Below are 25389 nucleotides of genomic sequence, written 5' to 3'. Positions count from 1 at the left end.
CATCGTCCACTCTGCCGGCACCACCTCCGCCTCTTCCTCCTCCGCCTCCGCCTCCGCCTCCGCCTCCTCCTCCTCCGCCTCCGCCTCCGCCTCCGCCTCCGCCTCCTTGCCACCGTCGCTTTGGGCAGCGGGAGCAGAGTGAGCCCGCGGTGTTCTCTTTCTGGGAGTCGGGGGAGGGACCGGCTGTCCAGAAGAGTCGGGGGCATCTGGAGGCATCTCGCCATCCTTGATGAGCAGGGACAGTGCACTCAACACAGAGTTTTTGCTAATGTCTGTGGGGGTGGGACTCAAAGCCACCCTCTTCGCCTGCGTCTGTAGAGGTTCTCGTTCCTGTTAAAAATGGTCAGATGTCAATTGGCTGCTCTTCACCTCGTAAGAGCTTTCACCTGTTGGCACAGGCGCCCACCCAGACCAACCATACGCATACACTTACAGCGGGAGATCTGATTTGGTGCGCGTCCAGGAGATGCTTGTCAAGGCGCACCAGCTTTTCCTTCATACAGATGGGGCAGTCCAATGGATCTGTTGTTCTGCAGCAAAGGCAAAAAGGTCATTATTCCCAAACATCCAATTTGTATGCTAATAGGCGAGAATATGGAAGGCTTCCACATTACATGCAAACAAGCGAGAATGTGGAAGGCTTCCACATTACATGCAAACAAGCGAGAATGTGGAAGGCTTCCACATTACATGCAAACAAGCGAGAATGTGGAAGGCTTCCAAATTACATGCAAACAAGCGAGAATGTGGAAGGCTTCCAAATTACATGCAAACAAGCGAGAATGTGGAAGGCTTCCAAATTACATGCAAACAAGCGAGAATGTGGAAGGCTTCCACATTTCAACTCCCGCTTCCAATTTGTATACTAATAGGCGAGAATATGGAATGCTTCCAAAAAACGCACTTCCAAGTTCCAACTGTCCATAATCTGGAAGCTGCCCCATATCCCACTGGCGGGAATGTGGAAGGTGGAATCATCCATAATCTGGAAGCTGCCCCAAGTCTAACCTTTTCACTGGCGAGAATGTGGAATGTGGAATCATCCATAATCTGGAAGCTGCCCCATATCCCACTGGCGGGAATGTGGAAGGTGGAATGTTCCGTAATCTGGAAGCTGCCCCAAATCTAACCCCTTCCAAATTACATGCAAACAAGCGAGAATGTGGAAGGCTTCCACATTTCAACTCCCGCTTCCACATTACATGCAAACAAGCGAGAATATGGAAGGCTTCCAAATTACGGACAAATAGCGAAAATATGGAAGGCTTCCAAATTCCCACTGTCCATAATCTGGAAGCTGCCCCAAATCTAACCCCTTCCAAATTACGGACAAATAGCGAGAATATGGAATGCTTCCAAATTACGGACAAATAGCGAGAATATGGAATGTTTCCAAGTAACATGCCATCTTACCGTGCATTCCCATATTTCAGAAGGAGCCCAAACTCCGTACTGTTGGGAATCGTGTGAGCAGACTCCAGGTGTTGCTTAAGCCTCGTATAGCTGCGGTAGCACAGCGCGCACAGCTTTGTTGGAGGCTGCATGCAAAGGATGGAAAACAATCAGACAACTAAGCAGCATGTGTCTTCTAAAACAAATTAATAGTACCGCTGGGGTATACTTACCATCTCCGTCAGAATAGAAAGAATACAGGCGACCTCGTCCCTGAAAAACAAAAGACTGTCCACAATGTGGAAGCACACACTGTCCAAAATGTGGAAGGAGACCATGCGCTTCCAAATTCCTATCTATTGCACTAGCATTAGCTCGCTAGCTAAATTGCAAAATGCTCGGAAAACAACCTTCATAACGCTACCTAACAGGCAAAAAACACAACCTGCGTCAATAGGCACACTACATAACACTACTACAAAAATACACCAATTTCTACAACACAAATGGCCACTTACCTGTCTATTCACCAAAATACGACACCAGCGAGCTCCAGACTTTCACCTGCCTCCTCAGTCCACCGTCTGCAGCAAACTTCCTGTTCACAGAGGAAGTGTCATGTGGTGGGCGGGAGACAATGGCTTAATAGAAGCAATGTGGAAGATTCCACATTCGCACCGTTCATGTTAATTCAAATTTGAATAGTAACAGGTGAGAATATGGAATCCTTCCAAAAAACGCACTTCCAAGTTCCCACTGTCCATAATCTGGAAGCTGCCCCATATACCACTGGCGGGAATGTGGAATGTGGAATCATCCGTAATCTGGAAGCTGCCCCAAATCTAACCTTTTCACTAGCGAGAATGTGGAATGTGGAATCATCCATAATCTGGAAGCTGCCCCAAGTCTAACCTTTTCACTAGCGAGAATGTGGAATGTGGAATGTGGAATCATCCATAATCTGAAAGCTGCCCCATATCCCACTGGCGGGAATGTGGAATGTGGAATGTTCCGTAATCTGGAAGCTGCCCCAAATCTAACCCCTTCCAAATCACACACAACCAGCCAAGAGCACTGTTCTTGTTTCCAAGTGAACTTTATTCCATCACAACAGGTCAACAACAGGTCAACAACCAACACAGGCCCTGACATCACATCACATCACATCACATCGCATTGACATCAGGATTGTCTTAAACTGTCCAACGTGCGGCCGGTCTTGCGGCGCGTCGGGGGACTCGCGTCCTCCGCGACCTCATTGGAGGTCTCTGACTCCGGATGCCGCCGCCGAAAGCGCCGTACGGTGAGGCACAAGATGGAAGCGGCGAGCGCGAGCGTGACCAGGCCCCCCGCCGCGGCTCCTGCGATCTCTGCCGCTGACGGAGGACGCGTTAGGTTCAGATCCAGGAGGCACTCCTCCATCCCGACGCGATTCGTCGCGGTGCATATGTATGTCCCGTGGTCGCGCTCCGTGGCGTTGGGGACGGTGAGCGTGCCCGCCGCTTTGTCCATCACCGCCGAGTTGGGCATCAGCTCCCAGGGCGGATGTCGTGACCAGTGGTAATTGATGGGTGCCGCACCTTCCTGGGACCCGCAACGCAGCACTTTGGTTCGGCCCCTCTCCGTGTAATCGCACCTGGGCTTCGACGGCGGCTTGAGCACTCTGAGGACCGTATAGATGCTCCTGATGCCCGGAACCTTCTTCACCTGGCAGTAGTAAATGCCCGTGTCTTTGGTAGTCAGCAGCAAAAGGTTAACGGCAGCATCTCCTTTCGCGGGGTCCTCGGCGTCAAAGTAGACTCTGCCCTTAAGAGGCTCGTAGAGGCTGTCGTAGATATGCCCGGCCGTATACAGCAGGAACTCGGCCTTTTCCAGCGGGTGGCGTATGGACTTCACGCTCCATTCGATCTCCAATTGTCCTGCGTCCTCCGGGCCGGGGGTGAAGAAGCAGGCCAACTTCACCTTCTCGCCCTCGGCCTTCTCCAAAATCTTGCCGGTGCTGGTCTTGATCTCCATTGCTCTAGCTGTCAGTGCCAGGACGACGAGTCGGACAGCGAGCCTTTCCATGGCGGACAGATGGATGACAAACGCTTCCTGGGGAGAGAAATGAAAAATGAGTGGGAATAGGTGAGAATGTGGAAGCAGGCGATCTGCTTCCAAATTCCTATCTATTGCGCTAGCATTAGCCCGCTAGTTAGCATTGTTTCGAACGCTGGCAAAAGTCAAAGCGAAACAAATAAATACACCACATATTTAGTGTCCAAAGGGGAAACGTTACTAACACATGTCGGGATGGCCCATGTTTACTTACCTGCACCGTCTTTTTACTGCAGTCTATGAAGAGCGCTGAGGAGGAGCGTGTCGTGTGTGCGTCTGCCTAGCTCGTATTTTCCTGCTGAATAGGCTGACTTCCTGTTGACACAGGAAGTTAAAAACTTGACCTCCGGCAACAGGTGAGAATGTGGAAGATTCCACATTTCAACTCCCGCTTCCAATTTGTATACTAATAGGCGAGAATATGGAACGCTTCCAAAAGGCGCACTTCCAAGTTCAGACTGTCCATAATCTGGAAGCTGCCCCAAATCTAACCCCTTCCAAATTACGGATAGCGAGAATATGGAATGCTTCCAAAAGACGCATGTCCGACAAGTTGCGACTGTCCATAATTTGGAAGATGCAACTAGCGAGAATATGGAATGCACTGTCCATATTCTGGAAGCTGCCCTAAGTCTAACCCCCCGCACCCCCAAGCGTCCTAGCGGCTCAGGCTTCGGATATGTGACAGACCCCCTCCGGACCTCTCCGACACCGTATCCCGCGCCTCTCTGCGCCCTTCCCCGGCCGAGCTACGGCCCCGTAAGAGGCCGGGATTTTCACAATTTGGCGCCCCCTAGCTCGGCCGGGGAGCGGCCTAGAGACTCGGTTCTGACAGGACGATGCTCCCCTTGACCCTGCCTTTCCGTAGACGCCTGGCTCGCCGCTCTCGGGTGAGATTAAATTTTTCACTTTTCTGCCCATCCCCCACCCTTTGCTGCTTGGCCTCAGAAAGGCTTTTCTGCAGTCTGCTGAGCAGCTGGGAGAGAGCTCGGGCGAACCGATGCTGAAGGCCTGAAACTACTCGGATTCCAGTCTAACACAGCATCGGCGGAAGCCACAGCGTGTTGCCGTCTGCCTTCGTCGCTTGGGGTCGTTTGGGGTCGTTTGGGGTCGTTTGAGGTCAAAGGTCAAAATCAATGGTAAATGGTTGAAATATGGTGGCCTTCCACAATCCTATCAGTTTACATGTATTTTAGGGTTAGGGTTATCACACCTCTCCTCACATCCCTCATCTCATCTCCACCTGCACATCACACCTGTAATGAGCCCCCTGTTCTGCCTTTCTAAGGCTTCAGGGGGACACTCCTATGGCGGGCCGCCCACCCCCCTCACATCCCTCATGTCATCTCCACCTGCACATCACACCTCTCTTCTCATCTCCACCTGCACATCACACCTCTCCTCACACCTCTCATCTCACCTCCACCTGCACATCACATCACACCTCTCCTCACACCTCTCATCTCATCTCCACCTGCACATCACACCTCTCCTCACACCTCTCATCTCACCTCCACCTGCACATCACACCTCTCATCTCACCTCCACCTGCACATCACACCTCTCCTCACATCCCTCATCTCACCTCCACCTGCACATCACACCTCTCCTCACATCCCTCATCTCACCTCCACCTGTACATCACACCTCTCCTCACACCTCTCATCTCACCTCCACCTGCACATCACACCTCTCCTCACACCTCTCATCTCACCTCCACCTGCACATCACACCTCTCCTCACACCTCTCATCTCACCTCCACCTGCACATCACACCTCTCCTCACACCTCTCATCTCACCTCCACCTGCACAACACACCTCTCCTCACATCCCTCATCTCACCTCCACCTGCACATCACACCTCTCCTCACACCTCTCATCTCATCTCCACCTTCACATCACACCTCTCCTCACATCCCTCATGTCATCTCCACCTGCACATCACACCTCTCATCTCACCTCCACCTGCACATCACACCTCTCCTCACATCCCTCATCTCACCTCCACCTGCACATCACACCTCTCCTCACATCCCTCATCTCACCTCCACCTGCACATCACACCTCTCCTCACACCTCTCATCTCACCTCCACCTGCACATCACACCTCTCCTCACATCCCTCATCTCACCTCCACCTGCACATCACACCTCTCCTCACACCTCTCATCTCACCTCCACCTGCACATCACACCTCTCATCTCATCCCCACCTGCACATCACACCTCTCCCCCGGCTCTCGGACCCCGCCGAGCGGCGCCCCCTAGCCCGCGCGCCCACCGAACAGCGCCCGCTGCAATCCCTTCCAAAACCCAATCCGCGCGCATTCACCCGCCAGTACCCGGGAATCCCTTCCAAAAACCGCCTGCCACCGCTTTCAATGCACCTCCATTCAAAGCCCTCTCATAGCCTGTCCAATGGCGCCCCCTCTGGTGCAACTTTTTCAGCACCCAGATTCTCACCTATTTGAATGTAAATCGAAAATCGCTTCCACTTTGTATTCACATTGAATGGAGGTCTCCTAACTCCAGCCTTAACCCTCTAGGCGCCAAAGTCGCATTATTGCGACAGGCAACATTGCTCATTAAAACAGCCCATATCTTTAAATCTACTGCCTTGTGCTGTTACTGCTTGCTACCACTAGATAGCCAATAGATTCAGCTTCAATCCTGACGTCATTTGGGGGTGTGTTTCTATGCAAAATACCTGAGAAAAAAAAGTTTGAAACCCGACACCGGCTGTCGGAGCGGCAGCGGCTAAGCGGGCAGAGTGGGAGAGGAGAGAGCCGAGCGGTGGCGGAAGTGTGCTGGACAGATCGAGAGACAGACAGCGACTTTTGTAATAAAAAACAAAATGCCCAAAAGACTTTACAGTGTGGATGAGGTGCTTGCACAGATCTTTGCTGATCGCGATTCAGAAGGGGATGATTTGCCCTCTGATGACGATCGCTCGTCAGAGACGAGTGACTGACGATGCTGCAGCTGCGCACACTGTCACACAAGCAACACACGCTGATCACGGCGAGAGTTTTCTTTTCTTTTTACAAGTTAGATTAGGACATTTACTCCTATCAGATTCCTGTTCATTTACTCTGAGGATGAGAGGATGAAAAAAAAAAAATCTACTGTGTAAATATGTTCAGAATTCCGTTTTACTGAATTTTACCTGGTGACATACAAATTAGATTAGTAAATTTACTCCAATCAAACTCCTGTTCCTTTATTTTGAGGATGAGATGACAATATAAATATTTTTTTTCTGTGTAAATATGTTCAAAAATCAGTTTTACTGAAAGTTACTTTCAGTCACCTGGTGACGTCACAATATGCAAATCAGATGATTAAATTTACTCCCATCACAAACTTTAGGTCATTATGAATATTTTTCTCATTTACACTATGGATTTATCTCTCACCACTTCCAAGCTACAGCCTTTTGAAATCTTACAATCCAAACGGAATATTTTCCTAAATAAACTCTGGCGCCTAGAGGGTTAAGCCAGTCTCATGAAACATTATCCCTTTTCACTAAAATATTCACCAAAAATACAAATTCCACCGGAATCCGATGGGGACTGCTGTGTCTCGTTCAGCCAGTAGAGGACCACATTCGTGCCGAATTTCGAGTCAATCGGTCAAAACACGACCGTAACCCTAACCCTAGCCCCATAACCCTAACCCTAACCCTAACCCTAACTCCAGCCTTAAGCCAGTCTCATGAAACATTGTCCCTTTTCACTAAAATATTCACCAAAAATACAAATTCCACCGGAATCCGATGGGGACTGCTGTGTCTCGTTCAGCCAGTATAGGAGCACATTTGGGAGCGATTTCGAGTCAATCGGTCGAAAGACCTGGAAGCTATTGAAAAAATGGGCCACTTTTTTCACTAAAATATTCACCAAAAATACAAATTCCACCGGAATCCGATGGAGACTGCTGTGTCTCGTTCAGCCAGTATAGGAGCACATTTGGGAGCGATTTCGAGTCAATCGGTCCAAAGACCTGGAAGCTATTGAAAAAATGGGCCACTTTTTTCACTAAAATATTCACCAAAAATACAAATTCCACCGGAATCCAATGGGAACTGCTGTGTCTCGTTCAGCCAGTATAGGAGCACATTTGGGAGCGATTTCGAGTCAATCGGTCCAAAGACCTGGAAGCTATTGAAAAAATGGGCCACTTTTTTCTTTAAAATATTCACCAAAAATACAAATTCCACTGGAATCCAATAAAAACTGCTGATCTTCTATCCGCCAGTACCGGCGACATTTGTGGTCAATTTCGAGTCAATCGGTCAAGCGGAAACCTAACCCTAACCCTAACCCTAACCCTAACCCTAACTCCACCCTTAAGCGAGTCTCATGAAACATTGTCCCTTTTCACTAAAATATTCACCAAAAATACAAATTCCACCGGAATCCAATGGGAACTGCTGTGTCTCGTTCAGCCAGTATAGGACCACATTTGGGAGCGATTTCGAGTCAATCGGTCCAAAGACCTGGAAGCTATTGAAAAAATGGGCCACTTTTTTCTTTAAAATATTCACCAAAAATACAAATTCCACTGGAATCCAATAAAAACTGCTGATCTTCTATCCGCCAGTACCGGCGACATTTGTGGTCAATTTCGAGTCAATCGGTCAAGCGGAAACCTAACCCTAACCCTAACCCTAACCCTAACCCTAACTCCACCCTTAAGCGAGTCTCATGAAACATTGTCCCTTTTCACTAAAATATTCACCAAAAATACAAATTCCACCGGAATCCAATAAAAACTGCTGTTTCTTCTTTCCGCCAGTACCGGCAACATTTGTGGTCAATTTCGAGTCAATCGGTCAAGCGAAACCCTAACCCTAACCCTAACCCTAACTCCAGCCTTAAGCCAGTCTCATGAAACATTGTCCCTTTTCACTAAAATATTCACCAAAAATACAAATTTCACCGGAATCCAATGGGAACTGCTGTGTCTCGTTCAGCCAGTAGAGGACCACATTCGTGCCGAATTTCGAGTCAATCGGTCAAAAGACGACCGTAACCCTAACCCTAACCCTAACCCTATCCCTAACTCCAGCCTTAAGCCAGTCTCATGAAACATTGTCCCTTTTCACTAAAATATTCACCAAAAATACAAAACCCACCGGAATCCGATGGGGACTGCTGTGTCTCTTTCAGCCAGTATCGGAGCACATTTGGGAGCGATTTCGAGTCAATCGGTCCAAAGACCTGGAAGCTATTGAAAAAATGGGCCACTTTTTTCACTAAAATATTCACCAAAAATACAAATTCCACCGGAATCCGATGGGGACTGCTGTGTCTCGTTCAGCCAGTATAGGAGCACATTTGGGAGCGATTTCGAGTCAATCGGTCCAAAGACCTGGAAGCTATTGAAAAAATGGGCCACTTTTTTCTTTAAAATATTCACCAAAAATACAAATTCCGCTGGAATCCAATAAAAACTGCTGATCTTCTATCCGCCAGTACCGGCGACATTTGTGGTCAATTTCGAGTCAATCGGTGAAGCGGAACCCTAACCCTAACCCTAACCCTAACTCCAGCCTTAAGCCAGTCTCATGAAACATTGTCCCTTTTCACTAAAATATTCACCAAAAATACAAATTTCACCGGAATCCAATGGGAACTGCTGTCCCTCGTTCAGCCAATAGAGGACCACATTCGTGCCGAATTTCGAGTCAATCGGTCAAAAGACGACCGTAACCCTAACCCTAGCCCCATAACCCTAACCCTAGCCCCAGCCTTAAGGCAGTCTCATGAAACATTGTACCTTTTCACTAAAATATTCACCAAAAATACAAATTTCACCGGAATCCAATGGGAACTGCTGTGTCTCGTTCAGCCAGTATAGGACCACATTTGGGAGCGATTTCGAGTCAATCGGTCAAAAGACCTGGAAGCTATTGAAAAAATGCGCTGAGGTTTTCATGAAAAATGGCCACTTTTTTCTTTAAAATATTCACCAAAAATAAAAATTTCGATGGAATCCAATGGGAACTGCTCTCCCTCGTTCAGCCAGTAGAGGACCACATTCGTGCCGAATTTCGAGTCATTCGGTCAAAAGACGACCGTAACCCTAACCCTAGCCCTAACCCTAACCCTAACCGTAACCCTAACCCTAACCCTAGCCCTAACCCTAACCCTAACCCTAACCCTAACCCTAACCCTAACCCTAGCCCCAGCCTTAAGGCAGTCTCATGAAACATTGTACCTTTTCACTAAAATATTCACCAAAAATACAAATTTCACCGGAATCCAATGGGAACTGCTGTGTCTCGTTCAGCCAGTATAGGACCACATTTGGGAGCGATTTCGAGTCAATCGGTCAAAAGACCTGGAAGCTATTGAAAAAATGCGCTGAGGTTTTCATGAAAAATGGCCACTTTTTTCTTTAAAATATTCATCAAAAATAAAAATTTCGATGGAATCCAATGGGAACTGCTCTCCCTCGTTCAGCCAGTAGAGGACCACATTCGTGCCGAATTTCGAGTCATTCGGTCAAAAGACGACCGTAACCCTAACCCTAACCCTAGCCCTAACCCTAACCCTAACCGTAACCCTAACCCTAACCCTAGCCCTAACCCTAACCCTAACCCTAACCCTAGCCCCAGCCTTAAGGCAGTCTCATGAAACATTGTACCTTTTCACTAAAATATTCACCAAAAATACAAATTTCACCGGAATCCAATGGGAACTGCTGTGTCTCGTTCAGCCAGTATAGGACCACATTCATTTCATTCGGTCAAAAGACGACCGTAACCCTAACCCTAACCCTAACCCTAGCCCCAGCCTTAAGGCAGTCTCATGAAACATTGTACCTTTTCACTAAAATATTCACCAAAAATACAAATTTCACCGGATGGGAACTGCTGTGTCTCGTTCAGCCAGTATAGGACCACATTTGGGAGCGATTTCGAGTCAATCGGTCCAAATACCTGGAAGCTATTGAAAAAATGGGCTGAGGTTTTCATGAAAAATGGCCACTTTTTTCTTTAAAATATTCACCAAAAATACAAATTTCAACGGAAAACAATGGGAACTGCTCTCCCTAGTTCAGCCAGTACAGGGCCACATTCGTGCCGAATTTCGAGTCATTCGGTCAAAAGACGACCGTAACCCTAACCCTAACCCTAACCCTAGCCCTAACCCTAACCCTAACCCTAACCCTAACCCTAACCCTAGCCCCAGCCTTAAGGCAGTCTCATGAAACATTGTACCTTTTCACTAAAATATTCACCAAAAATACAAATTTTACCGGAATCCAATGGGAACTGCTGTGTCTCGTTCAGCCAGTATAGGACCACATTTGGGAGCGATTTCGAGTCAATCGGTCCAAATACCTGGAAGCTATTGAAAAAATGGGCTGAGGTTTTCATGAAAAATGTCCACTTTTTTCTTTAAAATATTCACCAAAAATACAAATTTCGACGGAATCCAATGGGAACTGCTCTCCCTCGTTCAGCCAGTAGAGGACCACATTCGTGCCGAATTTCGAGTCATTCGGTCAAAAGACGACCGTAACCCTAACCCTAACCCTAACCCTAGCACTAACCCTAACCCTAACCCTAACCCTAACCCTAACCCTAGCCCCAGCCTTAAGGCAGTCTCATGAAACATTGTACCTTTTCACTAAAATATTCACCAAAAATACAAATTTCACCGGAATCCAATGGGAACTGCTGTGTCTCGTTCAGCCAGTATAGGACCACATTTGGGAGCGATTTCGAGTCAATCGGTCCAAAGACCTGGAAGCTATTGAAAAAATGGGCTGAGGTTTTCATGAAAAATGTCCACTTTTTTCTTTAAAATATTCACCAAAAATACAAATTTCGACGGAATCCAATGGGAACTGCTCTCCCTCGTTCAGCCAGTAGAGGACCACATTCGTGCCGAATTTCGAGTCATTCGGTCAAAAGACGACCGTAACCCTAACCCTAACCCTAACCCTAGCACTAACCCTAACCCTAACCCTAACCCTAACCCTAACCCTAGCCCCAGCCTTAAGGCAGTCTCATGAAACATTGTACCTTTTCACTAAAATATTCACCAAAAATACAAATTTCACCGGAATCCAATGGGAACTGCTGTGTCTCGTTCAGCCAGTATAGGACCACATTTGGGAGCGATTTCGAGTCAATCGGTCCAAAGACCTGGAAGCTATTGAAAAAATGGGCTGAGGTTTTCATGAAAAATGGCCACTTTTTTCTTTAAAATATTCACCAAAAATACAAATTTCGACGGAATCCAATGGGAACTGCTCTCCCTCGTTCAGCCAGTAGAGGACCACATTCGTGCCGAATTTCGAGTCATTCGGTCAAAAGACGACCGTAACCCTAACCCTAACCCTAACCCTAGCACTAACCCTAACCCTAACCCTAACCCTAACCCTAACCCTAGCCCCAGCCTTAAGGCAGTCTCATGAAACATTGTACCTTTTCACTAAAATATTCACCAAAAATACAAATTTCACCGGAATCCAATGGGAACTGCTGTGTCTCGTTCAGCCAGTATAGGACCACATTTGGGAGCGATTTCGAGTCAATCGGTCCAAAGACCTGGAAGCTATTGAAAAAATGGGCTGAGGTTTTCATGAAAAATGGCCACTTTTTTCTTTAAAATATTCACCAAAAATACAAATTTCAACGGAATCCAATGGGAACTGCTCTCCCTCGTTCAGCCAGTAGAGGACCACATTCGTGCCGAATTTCGAGTCATTCGGTCAAAAGACGACCGTAACCCTAACCCTAACCCTAACCCTAGCACTAACCCTAACCCTAACCCTAACCCTAGCCCCAGCCTTAAGGCAGTCTCATGAAACATTGTACCTTTTCACTAAAATATTCACCAAAAATACAAATTTCACCGGAATCCAATGGGAACTGCTGTGTCTCGTTCAGCCAGTATAGGACCACATTTGGGAGCGATTTCGAGTCAATCGGTCCAAAGACCTGGAAGCTATTGAAAAAATGGGCTGAGGTTTTCATGAAAAATGGCCACTTTTTTCTTTAAAATATTCACCAAAAATACAAATTTCGACGGAATCCAATGGGAACTGCTCTCCCTCGTTCAGCCAGTAGAGGACCACATTCGTGCCGAATTTCGAGTCATTCGGTCAAAAGACGACCGTAACCCTAACCCTAACCCTAACCCTAGCACTAACCCTAACCCTAACCCTAACCCTAACCCTAACCCTAGCCCCAGCCTTAAGGCAGTCTCATGAAACATTGTACCTTTTCACTAAAATATTCACCAAAAATACAAATTTCACCGGAATCCAATGGGAACTGCTGTGTCTCGTTCAGCCAGTATAGGACCACATTTGGGAGCGATTTCGAGTCAATCGGTCCAAAGACCTGGAAGCTATTGACAAAATGGGCTGAGGTTTTCATGAAAAATGGCCACTTTTTTCTTTAAAATATTCACCAAAAATACAAATTTCGACAGAATCCAATGGGAACTGCTCTCCCTCGTTCAGCCAGTAGAGGACCACATTCGTGCCGAATTTCGAGTCATTCGGTCAAAAGACGACCGTAACCCTAACCCTAACCCTAACCCTATCACTAACCCTAACCCTAACCCTAACCCTAACCCTAGCCCCAGCCTTAAGGCAGTCTCATGAAACATTGTACCTTTTCACTAAAATATTCACCAAAAATACAAATTTCACCGGAATCCAATGGGAACTGCTGTGTCTCGTTCAGCCAGTATAGGACCACATTTGGGAGCGATTTCGAGTCAATCGGTCCAAAGACCTGGAAGCTATTGAAAAAATGGGCTGAGGTTTTCATGAAAAATGGCCACTTTTTTCTTTAAAATATTCACCAAAAATACAAATTTCGACGGAATCCAATGGGAACTGCTCTCCCTCGTTCAGCCAGTAGAGGACCACATTCGTGCCGAATTTCGAGTCATTCGGTCAAAAGACGACCGTAACCCTAACCCTAACCCTAACCCTAGCACTAACCCTAACCCTAACCCTAACCCTAACCCTAACCCTAGCCCCAGCCTTAAGGCAGTCTCATGAAACATTGTACCTTTTCACTAAAATATTCACCAAAAATACAAATTTCACCGGAATCCAATGGGAACTGCTGTGTCTCGTTCAGCCAGTATAGGACCACATTTGGGAGCGATTTCGAGTCAATCGGTCCAAAGACCTGGAAGCTATTGACAAAATGGGCTGAGGTTTTCATGAAAAATGGCCACTTTTTTCTTTAAAATATTCACCAAAAATACAAATTTCGACAGAATCCAATGGGAACTGCTCTCCCTCGTTCAGCCAGTAGAGGACCACATTCGTGCCGAATTTCGAGTCATTCGGTCAAAAGACGACCGTAACCCTAACCCTAACCCTAACCCTATCACTAACCCTAACCCTAACCCTAACCCTAACCCTAGCCCCAGCCTTAAGGCAGTCTCATGAAACATTGTACCTTTTCACTAAAATATTCACCAAAAATACAAATTTCACCGGAATCCAATGGGAACTGCTGTGTCTCATTCAGCCAGTATAGGACCACATTTGGGAGCGATTTCGAGTCAATCGGTCCAAAGACCTGGAAGCTATTGAAAAAATGGGCTGAGGTTTTCATGAAAAATGGCCACTTTTTTCTTTAAAATATTCACCAAAAATACAAATTTCGACGGAATCCAATGGGAACTGCTCTCCCTCGTTCAGCCAGTAGAGGACCACATTCGTGCCGAATTTCGAGTCATTCGGTCAAAAGACGACCGTAACCCTAACCCTAACCCTAACCCTAGCACTAACCCTAACCCTAACCCTAACCCTAACCCTAGCCCCAGCCTTAAGGCAGTCTCATGAAACATTGTACCTTTTCACTAAAATATTCACCAAAAATACAAATTTCACCGGAATCCAATGGAAACTGCTGTGTCTCGTTCAGCCAGTATAGGACCACATTTGGGAGCGATTTCGAGTCAATCGGTCCAAAGACCTGGAAGCTATTGAAAAAATGGGCTGAGGTTTTCATGAAAAATGGCCACTTTTTTCTTTAAAATATTCACCAAAAATACAAATTTCAACGGAATCCAATGGGAACTGCTCTCCCTCATTCAGCCAGTAGAGGACCACATTCGTGCCGAATTTCGAGTCATTCGGTCAAAACACGACCGTAACCCTAACCCTAACCCTAACCCTAGCCCTAACCCTAACCCTAACCCTAACCCTAACCCTAGCCCCAGCCTTAAGGCAGTCTCATGAAACATTGTACCTTTTCACTAAAATATTCACCAAAAATACAAATTTCACCGGAATCCAATGGGAACTGCTGTGTCTCGTTCAGCCAGTATAGGACCACATTTGGGAGCGATTTCGAGTCAATCGGTCCAAAGACCTGGAAGCTATTGAAAAAATGGGCTGAGGTTTTCATGAAAAATGTCCACTTTTTTCTTTAAAATATTCACCAAAAATACAAATTTCGACGGAATCCAATGGGAACTGCTCTCCCTCGTTCAGCCAGTAGAGGACCACATTCGTGCCGAATTTCGAGTCATTCGGTCAAAAGACGACCGTAACCCTAACCCTAACCCTAACCCTAGCACTAACCCTAACCCTAACCCTAACCCTAACCCTAACCCTAGCCCCAGCCTTAAGGCAGTCTCATGAAACATTGTACCTTTTCACTAAAATATTCACCAAAAATACAAATTTCACCGGAATCCAATGGGAACTGCTGTGTCTCGTTCAGCCAGTATAGGACCACATTTGGGAGCGATTTCGAGTCAATCGGTCCAAAGACCTGGAAGCTATTGACAAAATGGGCTGAGGTTTTCATGAAAAATGGCCACTTTTTTCTTTAAAATATTCACCAAAAATACAAATTTCGACGGAATCCAATGGGAACTGCTCTCCCTCGTTCAGCCAGTAGAGGACCACATTCGTGCCGAATTTCGAGTCATTCGGTCAAAAGACGACCGTAACCCTAACCCTAACCCTAACCCTATCACTAACCCTAACCCTAACCCTAACCCTAACCCTAGCCCCAGCCTTAAGGCAGTCTCATGAAACATTGTACCTTTTCACTAAAATATTCACCAAAAATACAAATTTCACCGGAATCCAATGGGAACTGCTGTGTCTCGTTCAGCCAGTATAGGACCACATTTGGGAGCGATTTCGAGTCATTCGGTCAAAAGACGACCGTAACCCTAACCCTAACCCTAACCCTATCACTAACCCTAACCCTAACCCTAACCCTAACCCTAGCCCCAGCCTTAAGGCAGTCTCATGAAACATTGTACCTTTTCACTAAAATATTCACCAAAAATACAAATTTCACCGGAATCCAATGGGAACTGCTGTGTCTCGTTCAGCCAGTATAGGACCACATTTGGGAGCGATTTCGAGTCAATCGGTCCAAAGACCTGGAAGCTATTGAAAAAATGGGCTGAGGTTTTCATGAAAAATGGCCACTTTTTTCTTTAAAATATTCACCAAAAATACAAATTTCGACGGAATCCAATGGGAACTGCTCTCCCTCGTTCAGCCAGTAGAGGACCACATTCGTGCCGAATTTCGAGTCATTCGGTCAAAAGACGACCGTAACCCTAACCCTAACCCTAACCCTAGCACTAACCCTAACCCTAACCCTAACCCTAACCCTAGCCCCAGCCTTAAGGCAGTCTCATGAAACATTGTACCTTTTCACTAAAATATTCACCAAAAATACAAATTTCACCGGAATCCAATGGAAACTGCTGTGTCTCGTTCAGCCAGTATAGGACCACATTTGGGAGCGATTTCGAGTCAATCGGTCCAAAGACCTGGAAGCTATTGAAAAAATGGGCTGAGGTTTTCATGAAAAATGGCCACTTTTTTCTTTAAAATATTCACCAAAAATACAAATTTCAACGGAATCCAATGGGAACTGCTCTCCCTCATTCAGCCAGTAGAGGACCACATTCGTGCCGAATTTCGAGTCATTCGGTCAAAACACGACCGTAACCCTAACCCTAACCCTAACCCTAGCCCTAACCCTAACCCTAACCCTAACCCTAACCCTAGCCCCAGCCTTAAGGCAGTCTCATGAAACATTGTACCTTTTCACTAAAATATTCACCAAAAATACAAATTTCACCGGAATCCAATGGGAACTGCTGTGTCTCGTTCAGCCAGTATAGGACCACATTTGGGAGCGATTTCGAGTCAATCGGTCCAAAGACCTGGAAGCTATTGAAAAAATGGGCTGAGGTTTTCATGAAAAATGTCCACTTTTTTCTTTAAAATATTCACCAAAAATACAAATTTCGACGGAATCCAATGGGAACTGCTCTCCCTCGTTCAGCCAGTAGAGGACCACATTCGTGCCGAATTTCGAGTCATTCGGTCAAAAGACGACCGTAACCCTAACCCTAACCCTAACCCTAGCACTAACCCTAACCCTAACCCTAACCCTAACCCTAACCCTAGCCCCAGCCTTAAGGCAGTCTCATGAAACATTGTACCTTTTCACTAAAATATTCACCAAAAATACAAATTTCACCGGAATCCAATGGGAACTGCTGTGTCTCGTTCAGCCAGTATAGGACCACATTTGGGAGCGATTTCGAGTCAATCGGTCCAAAGACCTGGAAGCTATTGAAAAAATGGGCTGAGGTTTTCATGAAAAATGGCCCATTTTTTCTTTAAAATATTCACCAAAAATACAAATTTCAACGGAATCCAATGGGAACTGCTCTCCCTCGTTCAGCCAGTAGAGGACCACATTCGTGCCGAATTTTGAGTCATTCGGTCAAAAGACGACCGTAACCCTAACCCTAACCCTAACCCTAGCACTAACCCTAACCCTAACCCTAACCCTAACCCTAGCCCCAGCCTTAAGGCAGTCTCATGAAACATTGTACCTTTTCACTAAAATATTCACCAAAAATACAAATTTCACCGGAATCCAATGGGAACTGCTGTGTCTCGTTCGGCCAGTATAGGACCACATTTGGGAGCGATTTCGAGTCAATCGGTCCAAAGACCTGGAAGCTATTGAAAAAATGGGCTGAGGTTTTCATGAAAAATGGCCACTTTTTTCTTTAAAATATTCACCAAAAATACAAATTTTGACGGAATCCAATGGGAACTGCTCTCCCTCGTTCAGCCAGTAGAGGACCACATTCGTGCCGAATTTCGAGTCATTCGGTCAAAAGACGACCGTAACCCTAACCCTAACCCTAACCCTAGCACTAACCCTAACCCTAACCCTAACCCTAACCCTAACCCTAGCCCCAGCCTTAAGGCAGTCTCATGAAACATTGTACCTTTTCACTAAAATATTCACCAAAAATACAAATTTCACCGGAATCCAATGGGAACTGCTGTGTCTCGTTCAGCCAGTATAGGACCACATTTGGGAGCGATTTCGAGTCAATCGGTCCAAAGACCTGGAAGCTATTGAAAAAATGGGCTGAGGTTTTCATGAAAAATGGCCCATTTTTTCTTTAAAATATTCACCAAAAATACAAATTTCAACGGAATCCAATGGGAACTGCTCTCCCTCGTTCAGCCAGTAGAGGACCACATTCGTGCCGAATTTTGAGTCATTCGGTCAAAAGACGACCGTAACCCTAACCCTAACCCTAACCCTAGCACTAACCCTAACCCTAACCCTAACCCTAACCCTAGCCCCAGCCTTAAGGCAGTCTCATGAAACATTGTACCTTTTCACTAAAATATTCACCAAAAATACAAATTTCACCGGAATCCAATGGGAACTGCTGTGTCTCGTTCAGCCAGTATAGGACCACATTTGGGAGCGATTTCGAGTCAATCGGTCCAAAGACCTGGAAGCTATTGAAAAAATGGGCTGAGGTTTTCATGAAAAATGGCCACTTTTTTCTTTAAAATATTCACCAAAAATACAAATTTTGACGGAATCCAATGGGAACTGCTCTCCCTCGTTCAGCCAGTAGAGGACCACATTCGTGCCGAATTTCGAGTCATTCGGTCAAAAGACGACCGTAACCCTAACCCTAACCCTAACCCTAGCACTAACCCTAACCCTAACCCTAACCCTAACCCTAGCCCCAGCCTTAAGGCAGTCTCATGAAACATTGTACCTTTTCACTAAAATATTCACCAAAAATACAAATTTCACCGGAATCCAATGGGAACTGCTGTGTCTCGTTCAGCCAGTATAGGACCACATTTGGGAGCGATTTCGAGTCAATCGGTCCAAAGACCTGGAAGCTATTGAAAAAATGGGCTGAGGTTTTCATGAAAAATGGCCACTTTTTTCTTTAAAATATTCACCAAAAATACAAATTTCAACGGAATCCAATGGGAACTGCTCTCCCTCGTTCAGCCAGTAGAGGACCACATTCGTGCCGAATTTCGAGTCATTCGGTCAAAAGACGACCGTAACCCTAACCCTAACCCTAACCCTAACCCTAGCACTAACCCTAACCCTAACCCTAACCCTAGCCCCAGCCTTAAGGCAGTCTCATGAAACATTGTACCTTTTCACTAAAATATTCACCAAAAATACAAATTTCACCGGAATCCAATGGGAACTGCTGTGTCTCGTTCAGCCAGTATAGGACCACATTTGGGAGCGATTTCGAGTCAATCGGTCCAAAGACCTGGAAGCTATTGAAAAAATGGGCTGAGGTTTTCATGAAAAATGTCCACTTTTTTCTTTAAAATATTCACCAAAAATACAAATTTCGACGGAATCCAATGGGAACTGCTCTCCCTCGTTCAGCCAGTAGAGGACCACATTCGTGCCGAATTTCGAGTCATTCGGTCAAAAGACGACCGTAACCCTAACCCTAGCACTAACCCTAACCCTAACCCTAACCCTAACCCTAGCCCCAGCCTTAAGGCAGTCTCATGAAACATTGTACCTTTTCACTAAAATATTCACCAAAAATACAAATTTCACCGGAATCCAATGGGAACTGCTGTGTCTCGTTCAGCCAGTATAGGACCACATTTGGGAGCGATTTTGAGTCAATCGGTCCAAAGACCTGGAAGCTATTGAAAAAATGGGCTGAGGTTTTCATGAAAAATGGCCACTTTTTTCTTTAAAATATTCACCAAAAATACAAATTTCGAAGGAATCCAATGGGAACTGCTCTCCCTCGTTCAGCCAGTAGAGGACCACATTCGTGCCGAATTTCGAGTCATTCGGTCAAAAGACGACCGTAACCCTAACCCTAACCCTAACCCTATCACTAACCCTAACCCTAACCCTAACCCTAACCCTAACCCTAGCCCCAGCCTTAAGGCAGTCTCATGAAACATTGTACCTTTTCACTAAAATATTCACCAAAAATACAAATTTCACCGGAATCCAATGGGAACTGCTGTGTCTCGTTCAGCCAGTATAGGACCACATTTGGGAGCGATTTCGAGTCAATCGGTCCAAAGACCTGGAAGCTATTGAAAAAATGGGCTGAGGTTTTCATGAAAAATGTCCACTTTTTTCTTTAAAATATTCACCAAAAATACAAATTTCGACGGAATCCAATGGGAACTGCTCTCCCTCGTTCAGCCAGTAGAGGACCACATTCGTGCCGAATTTCGAGTCATTCGGTCAAAAGACGACCGTAACCCTAACCCTAACCCTAACCCTAGCACTAACCCTAACCCTAACCCTAACCCTAGCCCCAGCCTTAAGGCAGTCTCATGAAACATTGTACCTTTTCACTAAAATATTCACCAAAAATACAAATTTCACCGGAATCCAATGGGAACTGCTGTGTCTCGTTCAGCCAGTATAGGACCACATTTGGGAGCGATTTCGAGTCAATCGGTCCAAAGACCTGGAAGCTATTGAAAAAATGGGCTGAGGTTTTCATGAAAAATGGCCCATTTTTTCTTTAAAATATTCACCAAAAATACAAATTTCAACGGAATCCAATGGGAACTGCTCTCCCTCGTTCAGCCAGTAGAGGACCACATTCGTGCCGAATTTCGAGTCATTCGGTCAAAAGACGACCGTAACCCTAACCCTAACCCTAACCCTAGCACTAACCCTAACCCTAACCCTAACCCTAACCCTAGCCCCAGCCTTAAGGCAGTCTCATGAAACATTGTACCTTTTCACTAAAATATTCACCAAAAATACAAATTTCACCGGAATCCAATGGGAACTGCTGTGTCTCGTTCAGCCAGTATAGGACCACATTTGGGAGCGATTTCGAGTCAATCGGTCCAAAGACCTGGAAGCTATTGAAAAAATGGGCTGAGGTTTTCATGAAAAATGGCCACTTTTTTCTTTAAAATATTCACCAAAAATACAAATTTCGACGGAATCCAATGGGAACTGCTCTCCCTCGTTCAGCCAGTAGAGGACCACATTCGTGCCGAATTTCGAGTCATTCGGTCAAAAGACGACCGTAACCCTAACCCTAACCCTAACCCTAGCACTAACCCTAACCCTAACCCTAACCCTAACCCTAGCCCCAGCCTTAAGGCAGTCTCATGAAACATTGTACCTTTTCACTAAAATATTCACCAAAAATACAAATTTCACCGGAATCCAATGGGAACTGCTGTGTCTCGTTCAGCCAGTATAGGACCACATTTGGGAGCGATTTCGAGTCAATCGGTCCAAAGACCTGGAAGCTATTGAAAAAATGGGCTGAGGTTTTCATGAAAAATGGCCACTTTTTTCTTTAAAATATTCACCAAAAATACAAATTTCGACGGAATCCAATGGGAACTGCTCTCCCTAGTTCAGCCAGTACAGGGCCACATTCGTGCCGAATTTCGAGTCATTCGGTCAAAAGACGACCGTAACCCTAACCCTAACCCTAACCCTAGCCCTAACCCTAACCCTAACCCTAACCCTAACCCTAACCCTAACCCTAGCCCCAGCCTTAAGGCAGTCTCATGAAACATTGTACCTTTTCACTAAAATATTCACCAAAAATACAAATTTTACCGGAATCCAATGGGAACTGCTGTGTCTCGTTCAGCCAGTATAGGACCACATTTGGGAGCGATTTCGAGTCAATCGGTCCAAAGACCTGGAAGCTATTGAAAAAATGGGCTGAGGTTTTCATGAAAAATGTCCACTTTTTTCTTTAAAATATTCACCAAAAATACAAATTTCGACGGAATCCAATGGGAACTGCTCTCCCTCGTTCAGCCAGTAGAGGACCACATTCGTGCCGAATTTCGAGTCATTCGGTCAAAAGACGACCGTAACCCTAACCCTAACCCTAACCCTAGCACTAACCCTAACCCTAACCCTAACCCTAACCCTAACCCTAGCCCCAGCCTTAAGGCAGTCTCATGAAACATTGTACCTTTTCACTAAAATATTCACCAAAAATACAAATTTCACCGGAATCCAATGGGAACTGCTGTGTCTCGTTCAGCCAGTATAGGACCACATTTGGGAGCGATTTCGAGTCAATCGGTCCAAAGACCTCGAAGCTATTGAAAAAATGGGCTGAGGTGTTCATGAAAAATGGCCACTTTTTTCTTTAAAATATTCACCAAAAATACAAATTTCAACGGAATCCAATGGGAACTGCTCTCCCTCGTTCAGCCAGTAGAGGACCACATTCGTGCCGAATTTCGAGTCATTCGGTCAAAAGACGACCGTAACCCTAACCCTAGCCCTAACCCTAACCCTAACCCTAACCCTAACCCTAACCCTAGCCCCAGCCTTAAGGCAGTCTCATGAAACATTGTACCTTTTCACTAAAATATTCACCAAAAATACAAATTTCACCGGAATCCAATGGGAACTGCTCTCCCTCGTTCAGCCAGTAGAGGACCACATTCGTGCCGAATTTCGAGTCATTCGGTCAAAAGACGACCGTAACCCTAACCCTAACCCTAACCCTAGCACTAACCCTAACCCTAACCCTAACCCTAACCCTAACCCTAGCCCCAGCCTTAAGGCAGTCTCATGAAACATTGTACCTTTTCACTAAAATATTCACCAAAAATACAAATTTCACCGGAATCCAATGGGAACTGCTGTGTCTCGTTCAGCCAGTATAGGACCACATTTGGGAGCGATTTCGAGTCAATCGGTCCAAAGACCTGGAAGCTATTGAAAAAATGGGCTGAGGTTTTCATGAAAAATGGCCACTTTTTTCTTTAAAATATTCACCAAAAATACAAATTTCAACGGAATCCAATGGGAACTGCTCTCCCTCGTTCATCCAGTAGAGGACCACATTCGTGCCGAATTTCGAGTCATTCGGTCAAAAGACGACCGTAACCCTAACCCTAGCACTAACCCTAACCCTAACCCTAACCCTAACCCTAGCCCCAGCCTTAAGGCAGTCTCATGAAACATTGTACCTTTTCACTAAAATATTCACCAAAAATACAAATTTCACCGGAATCCAATGGGAACTGCTGTGTCTCGTTCAGCCAGTATAGGACCACATTTGGGAGCGATTTCGAGTCAATCGGTCCAAAGACCTGGAAGCTATTGAAAAAATGGGCTGAGGTTTTCATGAAAAATGGCCACTTTTTTCTTTAAAATATTCACCAAAAATACAAATTTTGACGGAATCCAATGGGAACTGCTCTCCCTCGTTCAGCCAGTAGAGGACCACATTCGTGCCGAATTTCGAGTCATTCGGTCAAAAGACGACCGTAACCCTAACCCTAACCCTAACCCTAGCACTAACCCTAACCCTAACCCTAACCCTAACCCTAGCCCCAGCCTTAAGGCAGTCTCATGAAACATTGTACCTTTTCACTAAAATATTCACCAAAAATACAAATTTCACCGGAATCCAATGGGAACTGCTGTGTCTCGTTCAGCCAGTATAGGACCACATTTGGGAGCGATTTCGAGTCAATCGGTCCAAAGACCTGGAAGCTATTGAAAAAATGGGCTGAGGTTTTCATGAAAAATGGCCACTTTTTTCTTTAAAATATTCACCAAAAATACAAATTTCAACGGAATCCAATGGGAACTGCTCTCCCTCGTTCAGCCAGTAGAGGACCACATTCGTGCCGAATTTCGAGTCATTCGGTCAAAAGACGACCGTAACCCTAACCCTAACCCTAACCCTAGCCCTAACCCTAACCCTAACCCTAACCCTAACCCTAACCCTAGCCCCAGCCTTAAGGCAGTCTCATGAAACATTGTACCTTTTCACTAAAATATTCACCAAAAATACAAATTTCACCGGAATCCAATGGGAACTGCTGTGTCTCGTTCAGCCAGTATAGGACCACATTTGGGAGCGATTTCGAGTCAATCGGTCCAAAGACCTGGAAGCTATTGAAAAAATGGGCTGAGGTTTTCATGAAAAATGTCCACTTTTTTCTTTAAAATATTCACCAAAAATACAAATTTCGACGGAATCCAATGGGAACTGCTCTCCCTCGTTCAGCCAGTAGAGGACCACATTCGTGCCGAATTTCGAGTCATTCGGTCAAAAGACGACCGTAACCCTAACCCTAACCCTAACCCTAGCACTAACCCTAACCCTAACCCTAACCCTAACCCTAACCCTAGCCCCAGCCTTAAGGCAGTCTCATGAAACATTGTACCTTTTCACTAAAATATTCACCAAAAATACAAATTTCACCGGAATCCAATGGGAACTGCTGTGTCTCGTTCAGCCAGTATAGGACCACATTTGGGAGCGATTTCGAGTCAATCGGTCCAAAGACCTGGAAGCTATTGAAAAAATGGGCTGAGGTTTTCATGAAAAATGGCCACTTTTTTCTTTAAAATATTCACCAAAAATACAAATTTCAACGGAATCCAATGGGAACTGCTCTCCCTCGTTCAGCCAGTAGAGGACCACATTCGTGCCGAATTTCGAGTCATTCGGTCAAAAGACGACCGTAACCCTAACCCTAACCCTAACCCTAGCACTAACCCTAACCCTAACCCTAACCCTAGCCCCAGCCTTAAGGCAGTCTCATGAAACATTGTACCTTTTCACTAAAATATTCACCAAAAATACAAATTTCACCGGAATCCAATGGGAACTGCTGTGTCTCGTTCAGCCAGTATAGGACCACATTTGGGAGCGATTTCGAGTCAATCGGTCCAAAGACCTGGAAGCTATTGAAAAAATGGGCTGAGGTTTTCATGAAAAATGGCCACTTTTTTCTTTAAAATATTCACCAAAAATACAAATTTCGACGGAATCCAATGGGAACTGCTCTCCCTCGTTCAGCCAGTAGAGGACCACATTCGTGCCGAATTTCGAGTCATTCGGTCAAAAGACGACCGTAACCCTAACCCTAACCCTAACCCTAGCACTAACCCTAACCCTAACCCTAACCCTAGCCCCAGCCTTAAGGCAGTCTCATGAAACATTGTACCTTTTCACTAAAATATTCACCAAAAATACAAATTTCACCGGAATCCAATGGGAACTGCTGTGTCTCGTTCAGCCAGTATAGGACCACATTTGGGAGCGATTTCGAGTCAATCGGTCCAAAGACCTGGAAGCTATTGACAAAATGGGCTGAGGTTTTCATGAAAAATGGCCACTTTTTTCTTTAAAATATTCACCAAAAATACAAATTTCGACGGAATCCAATGGGAACTGCTCTCCCTCGTTCAGCCAGTAGAGGACCACATTCGTGCCGAATTTCGAGTCATTCGGTCAAAAGACGACCGTAACCCTAACCCTAACCCTAACCCTATCACTAACCCTAACCCTAACCCTAACCCTAACCCTAGCCCCAGCCTTAAGGCAGTCTCATGAAACATTGTACCTTTTCACTAAAATATTCACCAAAAATACAAATTTCACCGGAATCCAATGGGAACTGCTGTGTCTCGTTCAGCCAGTATAGGACCACATTTGGGAGCGATTTCGAGTCAATCGGTCCAAAGACCTGGAAGCTATTGAAAAAATGGGCTGAGGTTTTCATGAAAAATGGCCACTTTTTTCTTTAAAATATTCACCAAAAATACAAATTTCGACGGAAT

General features: G+C 45.6%; 1 pseudogene; it reads right to left on the bottom strand.

The window, feature by feature from the left end:
* Positions 1–2574: 2574 nt before the first annotated feature.
* LOC141002029 (coxsackievirus and adenovirus receptor homolog pseudogene) lies at positions 2575–3459 on the bottom strand (annotated as a pseudogene).
* Between the last annotated feature and the right edge of the window lie 21930 nt (positions 3460–25389).

This window comes from Pagrus major, chromosome 9 (assembly GCF_040436345.1).
Source record: "Pagrus major chromosome 9, Pma_NU_1.0".
Taxonomy (NCBI): domain Eukaryota; kingdom Metazoa; phylum Chordata; class Actinopteri; order Spariformes; family Sparidae; genus Pagrus; species Pagrus major.
This window is presented reverse-complemented; position numbering and strand designations above follow the sequence as displayed.